This window comes from Filicampus tigris, chromosome 4, assembly GCF_054856515.1.
Source record: "Filicampus tigris isolate MCC_2025a chromosome 4, RoL_Ftig_1.0, whole genome shotgun sequence".
Lineage (NCBI taxonomy): Eukaryota > Metazoa > Chordata > Actinopteri > Syngnathiformes > Syngnathidae > Filicampus > Filicampus tigris.
In genome coordinates this window covers 5,886,598-5,904,227 of record NC_141220.1, presented here as the reverse complement: position 1 = coordinate 5,904,227, position 17,630 = coordinate 5,886,598, and the positions used below count along the sequence as shown (strand labels likewise).

The window sequence follows — 17,630 nt, the reverse complement described above, 5'->3', positions numbered from 1 at the left end:
ATTCATTCACGGAACATCGAGCTTCTAGTTTTTCAACCTCTAGCATTTTCATAGGGGACGTTTAATTCTCGACGCAAATCAATGATTTATCATTTCTCTGTCCTCGAGGCATGCGAAGGGAAAAAAATACACACCAGCAGCTGGTCCCCATATTCCCAAAATGTGCGTATAAGATTATTGAAGGGTCAAAATTGTCAATGAATGTCAATTGTTAACTTGTTTATCTGTAAATGTTCAGCAACTGGATGGCGACCGATCCAGGCTGTCACCCAACGTCAGCTTGGATAGGCTCCAGCGTGACCCAAATGAGGACAAGTGCTATAGAAAATGAATGGACGGAGAGTTTGCAGTGGCGTAGAGCTGCACTGCATCATATTGAGAAGTGTTTCTAATCTTGTGCTATATGGGTCAATTTATTGGAAATACTTCTCAGTGTGATGCAGTGCAGTTCTTCACCACTCTAAAACTACCCTCCTCAAAATAACCCCAAACATATTTCTTAATGACATTTCCCAACCTTTATTGAGCCAAGGCAAATCCTTTGCATTAGAAAAAAAAATCATGGCACCATTAAACAAAAATGTCACAAAAAGTGGATACATAAGGTTAAATATTGCTTGTTCTCAAGCTCCTCCTTTAGATGAGAAGCGTGTAATAATGAAATAGACAATAATTTCACATGACAGATGCAGATCTCTACAATCTGTTCTTATCTCAGATCGCCATGGTGAGGACATAAAATGGTAGTCTCCTCATTACAAGCCACTTTTACATTCAAGTGTCAGTTTAAGGTGACACTTTCAATGATCTATTCCAGTTGTGTTTCAAATGCACCAGAATTCGCCCTGCGTCCTATCATGTGGATTATTTTGTGAATTTTAGAAAAATACACACTTCAAACCGCACGACATTTGCAAATTTAATTGCAATTGTACTCTCTGCCTTTTGATCCGACCTGAAATTTTCGGCTCTTTTCCGGTGTCTATAGTGCTTTATGTTAATTTATTGATTCCATATTGTTGTATCATGTTGTAAGGTGCTTTGTTACAACTCTAGCTGTTATGCAATGCGCTATATAAATGAAATTGTATTGTATTGTATTGTAATTGAAACATCATTTTGTATGAGACTTTTGCCTACCACACCAGACAGACTTCACTCTTCAAAAATGATCAAAGCAATAACAGAGTTTAGGTTTTATTATTCAATTGTTTGCTCTTATTCCACACACCAAGTGAGTGCCCTCTCCGTCACGTGATGTACAAATACTTTCACCTCCGGTCTCACCAAGCGAAGCCTCACTGTTAACAAGTTACTTAAGCCTCTTGTTACGTTTGGGGTCAGATGGACCCGTTTCTAGTCAGGATAAAATAACTTTATTGAACGTGTTCTCCTGGCTTTTTCTTGGAAGGGAAAACAGAATTTGCATGCACATTTGACGAAAGGTACCGAGTCACATGGACAAACGTACGTTGCTGGTAAGAAACAAAGGCAACAAGATTGCTTGGACAGTTAAAGGTTGCATGATGGATCCTGTTTGATTGTAGAACAGGTTATTGCTATTGTGCTTTATTTTCTATGGGGGAAATGAGAGGTTCCACTATAGTCTACTGTCATTAGTGTACAAAAACTTGCTTTTCAGTTCAAGGTGTAAACAGCTCTACCTCAACCTCTCTCCTGTGACATATTGCACCCCCCCCCCCCCCCACACTACCTCTTTACATTTGAGGAGCATGAAGAAAGAGACGACGATGTTAAGAATAGATTTCTAATGAATACAGAAAACTCAGAAGCTTGGCAAACGTTTTGGAAAAAAGACACACTTGGCAAGCCACCCCAGTTAAATTTGAGAAAACCGCCCACTGCTCTTAACATATTCTCTTTTATATCCTACTGTTGAAAGCAAGATGGTGTGGCTCAAGATTTGACTTTCTTATCGGCTTGCTCCATAACATTCGACACTTACAGGTCCCGTTTGGTGGCGAGCGTGTCATTGCGTTCTTGTCCCCTCAATCTCCCTTTTTGCTGTGAGGGGTTGAAGTGCATAAGCGTGTATTTGTGTCTGGCCGGCTCAAACGCTGCACTTGTATGTTTTCTTTCATAGGTTTTCAGAGATCTTTGTTTAACCATCAATAGCGTAGATCCTTTGGTCTGGGTTACCATGGGAACAGATCTGCGGTATGTAGTGTGTTCACTACGTGTTTGTATTTGTCAGTCAGTGGTTGGAATAACACCAGAGTACATTCTACAGTAGGTGAGAGTCTGGTGCCGGAACACACATTTGGACATCAATTGCAGGAACTCGGGTTTTAATCGAAGCTTTTGTTTCCAGCTGATAAACATCTATTTATGTACGCATTTTGAACTCACTCGCTGCTTCACAATTATGAATCCTTTTCTTTGTTCAAAGGATTCTTTCCAAATGATCGGTAGCGGTTGCCAAGAAGGTTTTCTTTTTATATCCCTTTGTACAGCGTCTGTCTCAAATGGCAATAAACCTTTGTAGCCTTTCTGCTTGTATTGACTTTTGTTTTAATAATACTTTAAAACACGAATCGCTGTGTGAGTAGTCATTCAAAGCGCATACATGCGCAAAAAGTTTGACTGCATTTCCCGTGATTCGTTCCTGGTGTTGTCTGCGCCTTTGTGACCAGAGAGATCCTACCTCATCAAAGTTGGAAGTGTGTTGCATAATTTGTGAGGTCTGATGCAGCTTGCACTGTGAGTCGGAAGGGATGCTACGATTGGATCCGTTGGACGCATTCACCAAACAGAGAGTGGCTGGCGGTTAGCTTGTCTGCGTGCTCGATTGAGCGGACCGTAAAGAGTCAAAGACCGGCCAGTATATCAGAACCACTAATAGCCCACCAGAGGCTATGTGTCACTATCATATTGTCTCTTTTTACACATTTCTTTAAACACTAAATTTGCATGTATACACACCTAAAATGTATGCACAACAATATTGCTGAGCAGAAAATATGCTGTACAATCAATTCTGTCTCATGATGTGTGGCCACCTCCATCCTTCCATCCATCCATCCACCCATCCACCCATCCATCCACCCACCCATCCATCCATCCATCCTTCCATCCATCCACCCATCCATCCATCCATCCATCCCTTGAATTTACTGTTGTTAAAGACCAAGTGTGACATAAACTTGGCCAACCATCTTTTGACTAATACTAACGGCTAAAACAATTTTAACTCAGTCAGTATCGGCCATTTTCAAACCCTCTTTTACCGTAATGTTTGAAAAAATTTGAAAAAAATATAAATAGCTTCCTGGGATTGAATGGCTGGATGGTGAAAAGGCATATTTAAGAATATTTTGGTTAGTTTTTTATGACCCACCCATATTCATAATTAGACCCATAGCAACACGCTTAACAACGAAAATGCAAAGTGAGCGACGTCACTTTAACGTTGGTCGACTGGTTAGGAGGTCCGCCTCACAGTTCAGAGGTCGTGGGTCCGATCCCAGCCCGGGCCTCCCTGTGTGGGGTTTGCATGTTCTACCCGTGCCTGCGTGGGTTTTCTCGGGGTACTTCGTTTTCCTCCCACATTCCAAATAACATTCTTTGTAGGTTAATTGGTTACTCTAAATTGCCCCTAGGTGTGATTGTGAGTGTGAATGTTTGTCTCTGTGTGCCCTGCGATTGGCTGGCAACCAGTTCAGGGTGTACCCGGCCTACTGCCCAATGACAGCTGGGATAAGCCCCAGCAGTCCTCGCGACCCTTGTGAGGATAAGCGGTGTAGATAATGAATGGATGGACATTTGAAAAGACCGTAGGTATACCTATAGGAGTGAAGCGTAGGTATCAGCACAGAGGGGGCGGAGCATTCTCGATGGGCCCTTATGAAAGTCACTTTACCGCGGTACCGGGCTGCGGGCCACAAAATCACAAAAATTCCAATTGGGATGCGCACAGGTCTCAAGTGACGTCATCAGGTTGAACTCCAAATTGTCCTGCCTCAGGGACATTCTACTGTAGTTGTTCCAGTGTATTTGTCTTAGCAAAGATTATCCTCCAAAAGGGAGAAGGAGAAGTCAGACAGTATACTGTACAGGTTAGTTCTATAGAAAGCTTTAGATCACAGAAAATAAGGCATTTGAGATGATGCCCGTGGGATTAAATAAATGATTACAGTGATAGAGGCACACTAGTTAGTCTGGTTCCTCTCTGAGCCGATCTTTGAGCATCTTTCCTTTCATCTGATCAAAGGTTTGAAGTCTGCTCTGAGCAAATGATTCTTGTGATGCCGGGAGTCAGAAAACAAATGAATGTCACCGCGTTAGGAAGCAATCTAGACGCAGATCAGTTAACAGCCTCATTCAGTTGCCGACTATGGTTGATCGTATTGACGTGATTGCAGGCCCACTGCAGGCTGAGCTCTAAGCAGTGACTGAACATCATAGAAACACGCACGCACTAGGCGTTCAACTAATTAGTGGACTTGTCAACGAGTCAACTTTACTACTGTGCACTGACGTTTAATGTTTGAAGTCGACTGATCGCCACAAAAAAATAGCGGAGTAGGTCAACCCCCAACATACAAACACTCATTCCATGAACTTGCATGAACTTGCACAAAACAAATCACAACTAAATATTAATTTCCTTTTTTCCCCTCCAAAGGCTTTTTTCAGACTGGTTTCCTTTTCCATGTTTTTCATTTTGTCAAGTTGATATGGGAGTGCAATGTTCAGGAGCAACTTTACTCACATTTTATTCATACAGACAGAGGTGGGCATTTTACTAAATTTTGCTGGTTGTTCGTCATTCATCACTGTCACTTTTTGTGTCGAACTGAATTGGAATTGGGCGGCACAGCGGTCGCCTGGTTAGCACGTCCGCCTCACAGTTCAGAGGTCGTGGGTTTGATCCCGGCCCCGGCCTCGCTGTGTGGAGTTCTCCCCGTGCCTGCGTGGGTTTTCTCCGGGTACTCCGGTTTCCCCCCACATTCCAAAAACATGCATGGTAAGTTGATTGGCCTCTCTAAATTGCCCCTAGGTGTGATTGTGAGTGCGGATGTTTGTCTTTGTGTGCCCCGCGATTGGCTGGCAACCAATTCAGGGTGTCCCCCGCCTACTGCCCGAAGACAGCTGGGATAGGCTCCAGTGCGCCCCGCGACCCTTGTGAGGATAAGCGGTATCAATAATGGATGGATGGATGAATTGAAATCGTCAGTCCGTCATTTAGTCAGTCAGAAGTCCATTGGTCCGTCAGTCAAGCCTGCCAAAAAATGGGCGTCCACTAGTGACGGACTAACGGACTGATGGACACGGTTAGTGACGATTACACTGACGGATGAAAATCCACTTCTGTCATTTGTAAGTCTGTAATTTTTAAAAGGTGTCCTGTCATTCGTCATTTGTCTGCAAAACGGATGTCAGTCAGTGACAGAGTCTGACGGAATGCCCACCTTTGCATACTGACCTTTCAACCCTTTCCCTTAATTTATTGTAGTTTGCCTTTCCAAGGAAATATTTTTTTTCAGCTAAAATTAACTATCTTAGAGTTTGGGGATAAAGTGCGAACCTGTCTCTTTTTTATGCACCGTTGTATAGACTTGCATTTTTAGTAGGACACATTTTGGGGCATTTTTTTGGCGGGGGGAAATTTGGTCCATTTTTTTACAACGTAAGTGTCAAACGTGAAGACCGAGATCAAAAGTTATGAGCAACTAAATCACTCCACTATCTGTTGTGTTGTCTATACTGGACTTAAAGTACATGTCTGATTGGAAGCCACTGGAGGCATGTCGAAACCTCAGATTTATTAAGATGGCTATTCCTCAAAAGCTTGGCAAGTAGGCCCTAAATGACTTTGCTGCAGCCCCAGATTGAGGACACAATTTCTTGGCCAAGTCCAGTATATCCTGTGTCAAGACAGTTTTATTACCACTATGCCCACTATTAAGCTGTGTTATTATTTCGTTAAGTATGTACAGTACCATAGCCAATCACCTAAAGAAATAGAACTCGAAAGTAAACAGGCGATACTGCCAACTCATCGAGGTGCTTCACATTGCCCGTCAAAGCCATCTTTTTCCAGTGTTGCTGGATTGTCTGAAAGGGGATTTGGATTTCCAGCTTCAGAGACAAAATGACGACTGTGTGAAAGTGAATAGTGGAAAATCGAGTAGGACCGAATGCAAATTTGGCCCAGGGCTCAAATGGCGACGAATGCAAACACCCCAACCCGCTAGTACAGCGGTGTCATACATATTTTCACCATAGTCCACGTCATAATTATGGGTTTTGTCGGACGGTTATGAAAAGCACATAAAGGCATGTCATCATTACACAAACACAATTTACTTGTCATTATACATTTCGCTAACAAGTTGAATTTGAATTCAGAAGTCATGGAGAAATTATGGCAAACTAATATTTAAGAACTGTAGAGTCCAATTAATGTTATAAAGCCATCTGGTTAAAAAAAGGGTGGGTGTAATATTTGCTAAAAGTTGAGAAAAACTGAAGCTTCAATACAGAGCTTGTGTCAAAATGAAAAGAACAAATCCATTTAGCAGGAAACATGAAGTAAACCTACAACCTACTTTATTTGCTTTAGTTGGCCATACAAGATAATGTATGATAATGATAACAAGAAAATGTTCTGACCTTGAGTTTGACATCTGTGCTCACCAGATGGCGTATAACGTATTAAGCCTGCACGGAGCTATCGAAGAATCAAATAATTTCTTTATTTCTTTATTATATATATATATATATATATATATATATATAGTTATTTGTCATCCATCTGCAGCGTGGGTACCCTTTCCGTCGTTCATCATTCGCCTTTTTTTCCGAGGGTAAAAAAAAAAATAGTACAGGGATAGTATGTACCTAAGGCTGGTCCGCCTTTTATAAGAATTATTATAAAAAACAACAATTCATGAAACTGTACTGGACAAAAATGATGGCACCTTTTGGGGCAATCATTGCAATCAAACTATTTTTGTAACTTTCTTTGAGACTTCCGCATCTCTCAGGTATTTTGGCCCACTCTTCATGAACAAATTGCTCCAGTTGCATCAGATTTGATGGGTGCCTTCTCCAGACAGCATATTTCAGCTCCTTCCGCAGATGTTCAATAGGATTCAGATCAAGGCTCATACAAGGCCACTTGAGAATAGTCCAGTGTTTTGCTCTTAGTCATTCTTGGGTCTTTTTAGTTGTGTTTTGGGTAATTATCCTTTTGCAAGACCCATAACCTGCGACTGAGACCAATCTTTCTGACACTGGGCAGCACATTTCTCTCTACCTACCTTGATAGTCTTGCAATTTCATTGTACCCTGCTCAGATTCAAGACACCTTGTACCAGATGTAGTAAAGCAGCCCCAGAACATAACAAACCCTTGTGCAAATGTTCGCGCTCACACAGCTGCATCACCCTATGCAAAAGTTTAATTTTAAGTATAAAAGAACTTATTGCACTTTAACCTCCAGGATCCTTCGCCGTACACTGGCCAAAGGAAGACCCCTTTTTTTTCAATTTCAGTAAAGTTTTAAATCCATCCTTTGCAGCATCTACCTAGTGCTATGCTAATCCCTGTTAGGGTTCGTCTCTCCAGTCCAGCGTACAATTTCCCAACCTCCCTTCGTGCTAGGACGTCGTCAGAGGTTAACAGCGACGTAACAGCAAATGCTAGATGGGCTTTATTGACTTATTGCTCAACAGTTTAATATAATGATCATTAGCCGGCTAAACTTCGCCGTACACACGCAAACACGGGTGTCAGGTCTGAAAGAACGTGCGTCACGCGACGCTGTGCACTCCACACATGCATACAAACATCACATGCGTTGCCATTCAATCATTCCTGTAACACTAGTACACATGACAATATGCTATGAGCTATTCTCCCTGAATCTGGAATTGAAATCTGAAAAATTCTGATTTGGCTTTTGTTTTTAACTGCCAATTTGCAGTCACCTTCGAGCCCTAGTCAAAACAGACTTGAGAAAATGCTCTAATTGTTGATTAGAGTTATAAGGGTAGGCATACCAATTCTGTTCACAGATGCAAAAATGAAACATACCAACAAAAGAAACCTATTGTGATCATTGCCAGATTTTGTTGTTCTGGGGCTGTTTTGCTAAATCTGGCACAGGGTGTCTTGAATCTGTTCAGGGTACAATGAAATCTCAAGACCAGAAAGATATTCTCAAGAGATGTGTACTACCCACTGTGTCAGAAAGCTTGGCCTCAGTCGCAGGTCTTGCAATCGGATAGAGACTCAAAACACAGCTAAAACACTCAACAATGGCTAAGAGCACAACATTGAACTGTTCTAAAGTAGCCCTGTATGAACCTTCATCTAAATCCTTTTGAACATCTGTGGAAGGAGCTGAAACACGCTGTCTGGGGAAAGTACCCATCAAACCTGATGCAACTGGAGCAAAACACATCCTTACAAACGCATATCCTTACATAGTGCTTTTGCCACTGTCAATGCGTCTGGATGTTTGCTTGGAAAGAGTTCTATCCATTTTGAAAAGGCATCTGTGATGACCAAACAATATATTTTTTTCTTCACTTTGATTTAATTCAATAAAGTCCATATGGATCATTTGAAACGGATAATGTGGTGTAGGGAAACGTCCTCTACGTGGCCTCAAAATACCTTGTGGATTGTGCCTTGCACATGTCAAACATGCCCTACAAATTTTTTTAAATAAAAATTAAAGCCATATGTTGTATAATTTTGACATACAATACCAATGATCCCCCTTTTGAAGCATGTGGTACACCATGATTCAAATATTAGCCCATTTTTATCATTTGTTTTTATAAGATAAGTTTGTTGTTTGGTCATACATCGATGTCTTGTGACGTTGCGCCTTTTTACTTCCAAAGTTCTTGATCAAATTTGAGACCATGTTGTTGCATGTCGCTTAATGTGTCTTTGTCTAAATGGACTTTGTCTTCCATCGCTACCACATGTTCCTGTCCTGTAGCTGCTAACTTAGTTATTTTATCTGCAAATGCATTCCCTCAGGACACACTGTCTGTGCCTGATGTGTGTGCTACACTAAAACTGAAGTCAGAAAATGACCTACCATCTACCATCTGGATAAAGGGTTTGCTATAATTGACAAGACTAGTCCCGTGCACGCAACTAAAACTAGCAATATTTCACAAAGATCTTTTTTTGATTTTTATTTTTTTTAACAACTTTGTTGTGTGTGTGCGCCGTACACTTGCACACGACTATTGCATGAGTAACACTGCCTCAAGCAACAAGGTGAGAAGCTTCGCAATGTGTCATTAGTTTTCTGGTTGATGATTTCATTCCTCTATTCTTCCATTGTGCAGCAAACACACGTAAGGTAGAAAATGCATATTGTTTATCCGTCTAGATCAGGGTCCTCACACTTTTTCAGCATGCCAGTTACTTATAAAATGGTCTACCGGGTAGGGTGTGTTTTGAATCTTTGGAGTGATTAGGTCGTAATCACATACAAAAATGCAGAACATACATTTATTTTCAAATATCTTGTGGATTCTTTATATGTACAATATGTGCACAGTTAACTGCGAACATCTAGTTTTTGTTTTTTATCATGCGATCTACCAATGCTACCTTTGCGATCGACTGGTAGATCACGATCAACGTATTGAGCACCTCTGGTCTAGATAGTCACTCTTTTATTTTTCAGCAATTTACATGCTTCTGTTAATATAACTAGTCCAGTTGCTTGTGCTGAATAATTTGGCATAATAATTGGACTATTCACTTTTTTTTTTTTTTTAAATATGCCACAATAATGCCAACAACATAATTAAGCCCAAATCAAACTTCAACATAGAGAATCATGTGCCCAAACAAGGGTTAATTTCTTTGGTGAATATTGTGCGACTTTCACAATATCTTTGGGATAATTGTGTATCTTTTCCTTCAAATTCAAATCAAAAACAGAAACTGCTATTGGGGTTTCTTTTCCCAGATCTCGACTTACAGTCTGTAGTTACAGCTTTTTGCCCATTAGCTACCATAAGGCTTAAATTTGCCCATGTCTCATGTTTGCTTTTCATTAGAGACACATGGATTTGTATGGTTGCTACTTGCTAAACAACCTTTCTGCCAGATCACTCAAAGTGGTTGCTGTTACTGCATTGGTATTATTCAAATACAAATACAGTAACTCCCAATTTCAGCACCTCATGTTCCTACATCCAAAATCCAATTAAATTGTGGAGTCCCATGACCCTCACGCACATACACGTTGCTTTCTTTTTCCAATCTTTTTGCCATCATTCCATCTTTGCATGGATCAACTGCAATGTTCACTGCAACCATTAAATCTCTACCAAATAAATTTACTGTACACTGCGAAGCCATTTCTAAAGGTGCTCTGACATGTTTTCCGGTTTCTTAATCATAAAAAGCCAGTGGTTTTCTCAGGACATCTATATTTTTTGCTCCACTAGCAACTTATTAATAACTGATTATCCCTCTGGACATCTCTACATTGTGTGTGTGTGTGCGTGTGCCTCTCTGTTTTCACTGTTCTACATGCTCATACAAAAACATAACTTTTACGTGCTACTTCTAAAATAACTCCAAGTTTCGTCCTTGAACTTAGATAAACATCTACTGCTTGCATGTCTTCTAGTTCTAATTGATTTGTATCTTTTTATTTATTTATTTGTGTCACTAAAACAGCCATTCTTTACAATTTGTCTATTTTCAGACTTATCAAGTATTTTCTATATTTTCTTTCTAATGACAGTCTCTTGTCCAATGTCCTTCTTTACCACAACACCAACAACCTCCTCTTAATCATCTTCTGCTTCCTCTATTTCTAGAATAATACTCTTCTTTTTATCTTTATCTTTATTACACCAGAATTTCTATTCTTTCCTCCCTACATTCTTTTTTCTCTTTAATTATTTATTTATTTTTTCAATATTGCCCATATTGCCCAATACTGCCCATTTAACAGCTTCTGCTATTTCTTTTTCAAATTTTTGATGCCTGTAGACAGGTCAATGTGATGTTTGTTAACCCAGCTGCCAATTACGTCTTTTGAACCTGCATGGAGAGCATTTACATCTCCGTCTTCCTGCGGGCCACTACGGGTCTTAAATACAGTCGTCCATTGTCCACGTCCTATAAACTAAAATAGTCGGGTCGGCACCTTCTTGGATGTTTGGGTTGGCTACCTGAATCACTGGATAGAGGTCTCCTTGGTCAGGTGATTTATTACTTATTTGTGGAGCAGTCAGTGTGGGGGATGACAGTTCTCCCAGTCTTTTTGATCATTTTAAGTCAATCCCCTTTGGGCTAGTCATTTTTGTGTGACTTTGTCTCATAATGTGGAGGCGGTTGTAATTCAGGGTGGGGGTGGGGGGGGGGCAGTTACACTCTCCCTTTCCCTTTCTTCAACGACTCTCTTTATTCCCCTTTGACACTGGTCCCGTCTCATCATCTTCTTTTCTATTAAACATTAATTGTCCTTTTCCTTTTTGTTTTGTCTTCATTCTCTTTTTGTTTTTTTTATCTCCCTTTTCTCTTTTTAAAGCTACTTTCATTACTTTCATCCAGTATTCTGTTTCCTCAAAACAATTTTTCTTCATCTTTTTTTTATTTTTTATGATTAATTCCTGCAATGCAGCCAATTCTTTTTATTTAACTAACCATTAAAGCCGTAATTAGTTATCCATGTGTTTAGGTATTTTATTTTATCAGGATCCTGTTTTCTTTACACTGCAGTGTTACTCCTAGGTTTTATTTTACTACTTCCTATCACCATTTTAGAGAATTTGGTCCACTTTGTCAACACCTAGGGTATTCTTAATACTGGTTATCAGTAGGACAGCAATTTAAATTTTCTGTTGTGGTAATTCTCACTTCAACCTTTTCAGGTGGAGAATTATCGCCTTTGCATCCATACTAGTCTGCTGTTTATAATCCTACTATGTTATATGGAATAAAATAAAAGTGGTATTTTAATTCCCAATCACACTGTTCACTCACACACTTCACCCAGGGTTTTTACGAACAATTTACAAACATTTAACACAACGAATTTTCAGTGTGCACAGGACTCCGGCGTCCTCTTTCACGGAATTTGCCCCTCATTTACCTCCCATAGTATTCACAGGGTTTTATTTACTAACGCGCAATGACCTCCAGTCATTCACTTCTCCCTTTAAAGAAGTTTATCTCACCGCTGTTGTCTTCCCTCCGTTGGATTGCCGTCAACCATCAGATCCCAGCTGACGGGCTGAGGTCCAGTCCTGGAAAAGGATCTTAGGCTCACTCTAGGAAGACTGCCGTGGCCACGGTCTTTCTGGAGTTCACCACACCCGCTGGAATCCTTAGGTGTACTGGCATCCGGCTCGAAGGACCAAAATAATGTCAGGTTCTAGATGACCTGAAACATTTCATAAAAAACACTACACGAGGAAAGAAGACAAGAGGTTTTAACTTTTTCTCATGAGGAGAACGAGACAGAGACATGCACAGTAACAAATCTCCGACCGCTCTGCGCACACTCTGTCCGTTGCCTCTTTTGTTTACAAAAGGCAGGTTTTTCTTGTTCCATTGATATTTGCTCCAACAGTTGGGAATTGTAAATCACAGATTGGAATGGTTTGAAAACAACAAACACAAAAATGTTAAAACAGACTACTGCAATAAAGTAATTTAAACCGCTGCAATAAAGTAATTTAGAGACAGGAAAGTCTTCTTGAGCTAAAGGCACAATTTCTTATCAGCAGCTGTTACTCGAGATCTGTTCTGCTTCTCTCACAGACAACCTTAACAAGTTTATCCTGATAAATATGGGATAACTCATGTACAATTACTCTAACACTTTGTAAACAATGGAACTGATTTCTTATTTGCTGATTATTTGAGTGAATAGTGGGGCAGATAATAATAACCATCAACATGACAAACCCCTGATATTTCCTTGTTCATTTAATGTTGGGTTCTTATGTGAATATTCGAGCCACTCAGCGGTGTGCTCTTCCATCTAAAATGATGGCCTTCATGCGGGCCCTGGGAGGTGTCTGAAGCACTGCATCAGCACCTCGCACATGCTCCCTGCATTACAGCGGCCGTTACTCATTTCACTTCTGTCTGTACAGCTGCAGTTTGTTCTGCTCTGTGCCGACGTGATTATGCACTGCTGGGCTCCGTCACACTCTTCCTCGAACTGATGAGAGAGGGGGAAAAAAAAAAGAACGCCAGTCAATGTGGGCCGATTATATAAAAGACCAACTTGAAAAAAGATCTACAGAATATTGTAACCTCGAGCTATGAATAAGTAACTACCTTCCTTGACAAGGACATGTTGTGCCAAAAAGAATGACGTTTGTTTTTAAGCGTCAATCTCATTGATATGAAAATGTGATGTTAACAAAATATCTTCACTCCTGTTTATGCCTGCTGTCAAGCTAAACTGATCAACGTCCAGTGCTGTTATTTTTTTCCTCTGTTGCCAGGCAGAAACATGGAAGCAGCTTGAGGTTGTTGTACAAGGAGGCTCTGATGATAACGCGCTATACTCAAGCTGTCTTTGAACGGGCCACGCAGATCAAAATATCCCTTCATAGGCTGGATTTGCACTGCAGGTCCCAGTTAAAAAAAGTGCTCAATTTAATGTATATATCCATTTTTTTTTTACAAAGCCTATACATTTCAAATGATACACATCTGCTATGGCTCTGTTTACATGACAACACAGAAGCATCCAAATTCATAATAAAAACACACTCACACACACATTATAAAAAAAAATTAGTAAAGTTTACATAGAGCGTTTAGTTGGCCTGGGCTGACTGTAATTTTAATGATCAGATTACTTCAGCTCCATCAGTAATTGTTTCCCTTATTTGCTGATCAACACACCTCTAGTTGAACCAGGTTTACAGAACATGGTGGTTGTTTTTTGAACATGTTTATTTGTGTCGTTTTGCCGTGTGGGGATGCTTACCGCCAGCGATTGGTGTACTTCAATGACACCACATCACTCCAGGTATTTTTGATCTGACTGTTTAAGCTGCAGTCACATTGGAAGATAACTGATACATTCAAGATTTTTCATCCACATTTGGAAGATTTTGATCTAAAGATGTCTGATGCTGCAAATCCAAATTGAAAAAAAAAACAACAAAAAAAAAACAAATCAGAATACACTAGTGACAGGGACACCGGGCATCTAAATCCATCTTTATCAACAATGCTACTGGTGTCAGCTTTTATCCTGCATCAAACACACACAAACGCAAGTTAGGGTACATACAAAGAAACGTGCCTAGCTGCTCGTCAAAGTTGATATTCCGGAGTTGTGTGTCTGCAAACTAATAAAAAAATGATTTAAACAGAAAGAAAGGAAGAAGTAATCCGATAAAAACTATTCCGTTCACATTTAGATTAATTACATCATGCAAGGCAGGGCTCGGTTGCAATTGTACAGATAAGAGATTTCTTGGATAAACTGATTTTGTGATCCTAATTAGCCACACTTTGTTTCCTTCTGATCTGTGGGGGCTGTTTCGAGGTTGCATGTTTCCTCATTAATGTGTTTGGGGAAGGTTAATTATATTCCTGCAGTCTCAAGTGGGAAGCCCTGGGATGCGCTCGCCTTGTTCAAAGACTTACCTGTGCGTGCACGTGCGCACACTATGGGGTCATTTCTGTGTCATGCAATGCGTGCCAGGCCATGTAATGCGGGTCCGCGGGGAATTCACAGTACGTTCGAGCCACATGCAGAAGTGTGCAGGTGTTTGGCTGTTTGCTGCATGGCACAGACATCGGATTATGCATGCACTATGCATTGCATACTTTGTGTTCTCTTCCAGATGTTGTGCAATGCAGGAAAGGTGCTTGTGTTGCTGTTTTTATTATCACAAGACCTGTACGATGTATAGGAAGTGGTTAAATCACAATATCACAGATATAATGTTGGTAAAATGCACTCAGGATGCACAATAATGCATTTGGGACGGTATATCTTTTCCCACAGTCGCCAAAACAATAAAAAATGGAACAGGTTCTAGACTGCTGGTTTGAGAGTTTCCAAGTGAAATTGCATGGTCAGGTTGTCTGGCTTTCTCCCACAGTGCCAAGTCATGTTTGGACTCCATGATATTTTTCCTCAGAATGCGGTTTACTCCATCAGTCGATGTATGTGCTCCATGTGAATGCACAGACACGTTCGATTACATTATTTACTGTACTGTATCAATGTAAAAAAAAAATTGCCAGATGTTTATACTGTGTGTGTGTGTGTATAAATCAACGTAATATTATAATAAGCTTAAAGGTTCTTGTAGAGAAATATTTGACAATGTCAACAAAAACACAGTATTGTCAACATTCGTTCCAACAAACGCAAACACAGTTGAAGTACTGCAGAGATATCAACAATTGTAATTCATCAGCTTTTGTAAAATCACTCTTTTCACTTTGCATCACTCAGTACACTCGTGTACGTGCAATTATTGTAAAGTCCAAGATGATTTCCTAAATACGAAGTGCTAATCGTTTTCATTCCAACTGAAAGGAATCCTTTTGAAGATACTTTTGACCTCTTTCTACATGAAGGATTTTTTCAAGGTCGGATAATTTTTGTCAGCAGGTGAGCAGCAGATGGAGGACTACTTAGATGAATGTTTTGAAGAAGCGGCATCATAAAACAATCACAGAAGGTATTACTAATGGACAGCAGATGAATGAGAGTACACAGTGTGCCTCTTAATGATGCTGAGACTGCACCATATATAGTGGTGAGAGACAGCTGTGCAAACGCATTTGATTTACCAAAAGAGGGACGCTTGCTCGGCAACTGCCTCTCCTTCACCCTCATCGCCGGCAGCAGCGTAATTCATCACTCACTTTGGAAATAGCACCGTAAATTAATGAGTTTTTTCTTTGTCTTCATCATTCAAAAGTGCAGTTTTGCTTTTCATGTGACTGGCCTTAGATATGTTTTGAGAGCTTTGTACATAGGGACTGAGACTCCTTCCTCCACCCTTTTCATCTCAATGCACCTTTCAGCGTCAGCTGCTGTGAAAGGGTGTTTTGTTTGAAGTTTTCCGTCAGATGTATTTCAAATGTATGTCTTTGTTCCATTCATTCACACTACGTGTTGTGAATGCTAAAGGAATGCTATTCTGCATCAAAAATTGTGCGAAATTAAACTAAATTAAATTTTCTTATTTTTCATTTTCACATGTTCTTAGTTGTCAGGATGGTTGCGCGGAAGACTGCATTTCTACAGCATCTATCAGTGTTCACGAACAATTTCCATGGGAACTGCTTTTTTTGGTCTCCATATGTTCCACAGTTCAGAAGTAGATTCTCAGCGTTGAGGATATTTCGCAATTCACTACACAATGCAGTTGAATTCCTATGCGGCGACATAACCTGAAATATTTGCAGGCTATCAATATAAAACCATGAAAGATAAACAGTAAGTTCAACTGTAACTTAGCGTGCCATCTTGTGCTGCGTGACGACGTATTCCAAACCTTGAAATGTCAAATGTCGGGACTGCCGTGAACCGAGAAACCCCTGCAAATGCAATCCTTATGCAAGATTTGCTGGATGTTGATGAGTTACATTTTTCCCACGGGAGGTTGATCAGGCGCCCTAACACATCAACAGATGGGCATCGGGCATTTAATTCTACTGCAGCATCTGAGCGAGTCAGAGAGGAGGGAGTGAACAGGATGCGAGAGCCCAAAATGAACATGGAATCAATCTTGGCCTCTTAAAGGGGGAAATCAACCCAAACATTTTTTTTTTTCAAGATTATGTTCCCAGCAGGCCCACTAGCTGAAGCACGGCTTTCCGATTAATATTGCATTTGTGGAATATAAGTGGAGGAGTTCAAGAAAACAGTCAGGTGAGCCGTGATTGGTCGTTACCTGAGCCCTGGGTAGTTGTAATGTCATCTTCAGTCGACAGAAGTGACAAAATGGCCGCACCCGGAGATGGCTAAAAATGAGCAAAATTAATCAGAATGCCTTGTTTCAACTAGTGGGCTTGCATAGAACATTCTTGAAAAAAATATGCTTGGGTTGACTTCCGCTTTAAGGGTGACTGGAGGAGAAAAGGATTTAGAGCTGCATGGCCTCGTCTCCTTCAGTTCGCCATGTATTGCTGCAGCTGCTCACCACCTTCCATACAACACTCACAGTCTGTGGGGTCTTTGAATCACAGATGTGCCTGTGTGTGCGTGTGTGTTTGTGTACTGGATTTTTGTTTTCTTGCTTAAACATGCTAGTCTGTCCCTTTCCGCATCAATTGCTGTGACTGCTGACAAGCACACAGTAGCCCAGAGGCTCAACAGTGACTTCAACACAGGGCTTGCTTGTATTTATGGACCTAAAATACATTGATTTGCATATTCTTGGGTGTCTTTGTTTGGGCTCAATTATATTTTTGATGTGACTTTAGGTAAGACAGTCAACATTTTCATATGAAAATCCGGCTAATAGATTTAGACTACATGTTGAAAGAAATTTCCATCCATCCAGTTTCAAAAGCTGCCAGTGATTCTATTGCAGGGCATATCCCGAAATGATAGACAACCATTTACAGTCACATTCACACCTGAGGGCAATTTAGTCTTCAGTCAAGCTAAAGCG

General features: G+C 40.5%; 1 protein-coding gene across 7 annotated transcripts in view; it reads left to right on the top strand.

The window, feature by feature from the left end:
* kiaa1549la (KIAA1549-like a) overlaps nucleotides 1–17,630 on the top strand; it is a 108,295-nt gene that overhangs the window by 1,178 nt on the left and 89,487 nt on the right. The gene's annotated exons all lie outside the window — the stretch shown is intronic.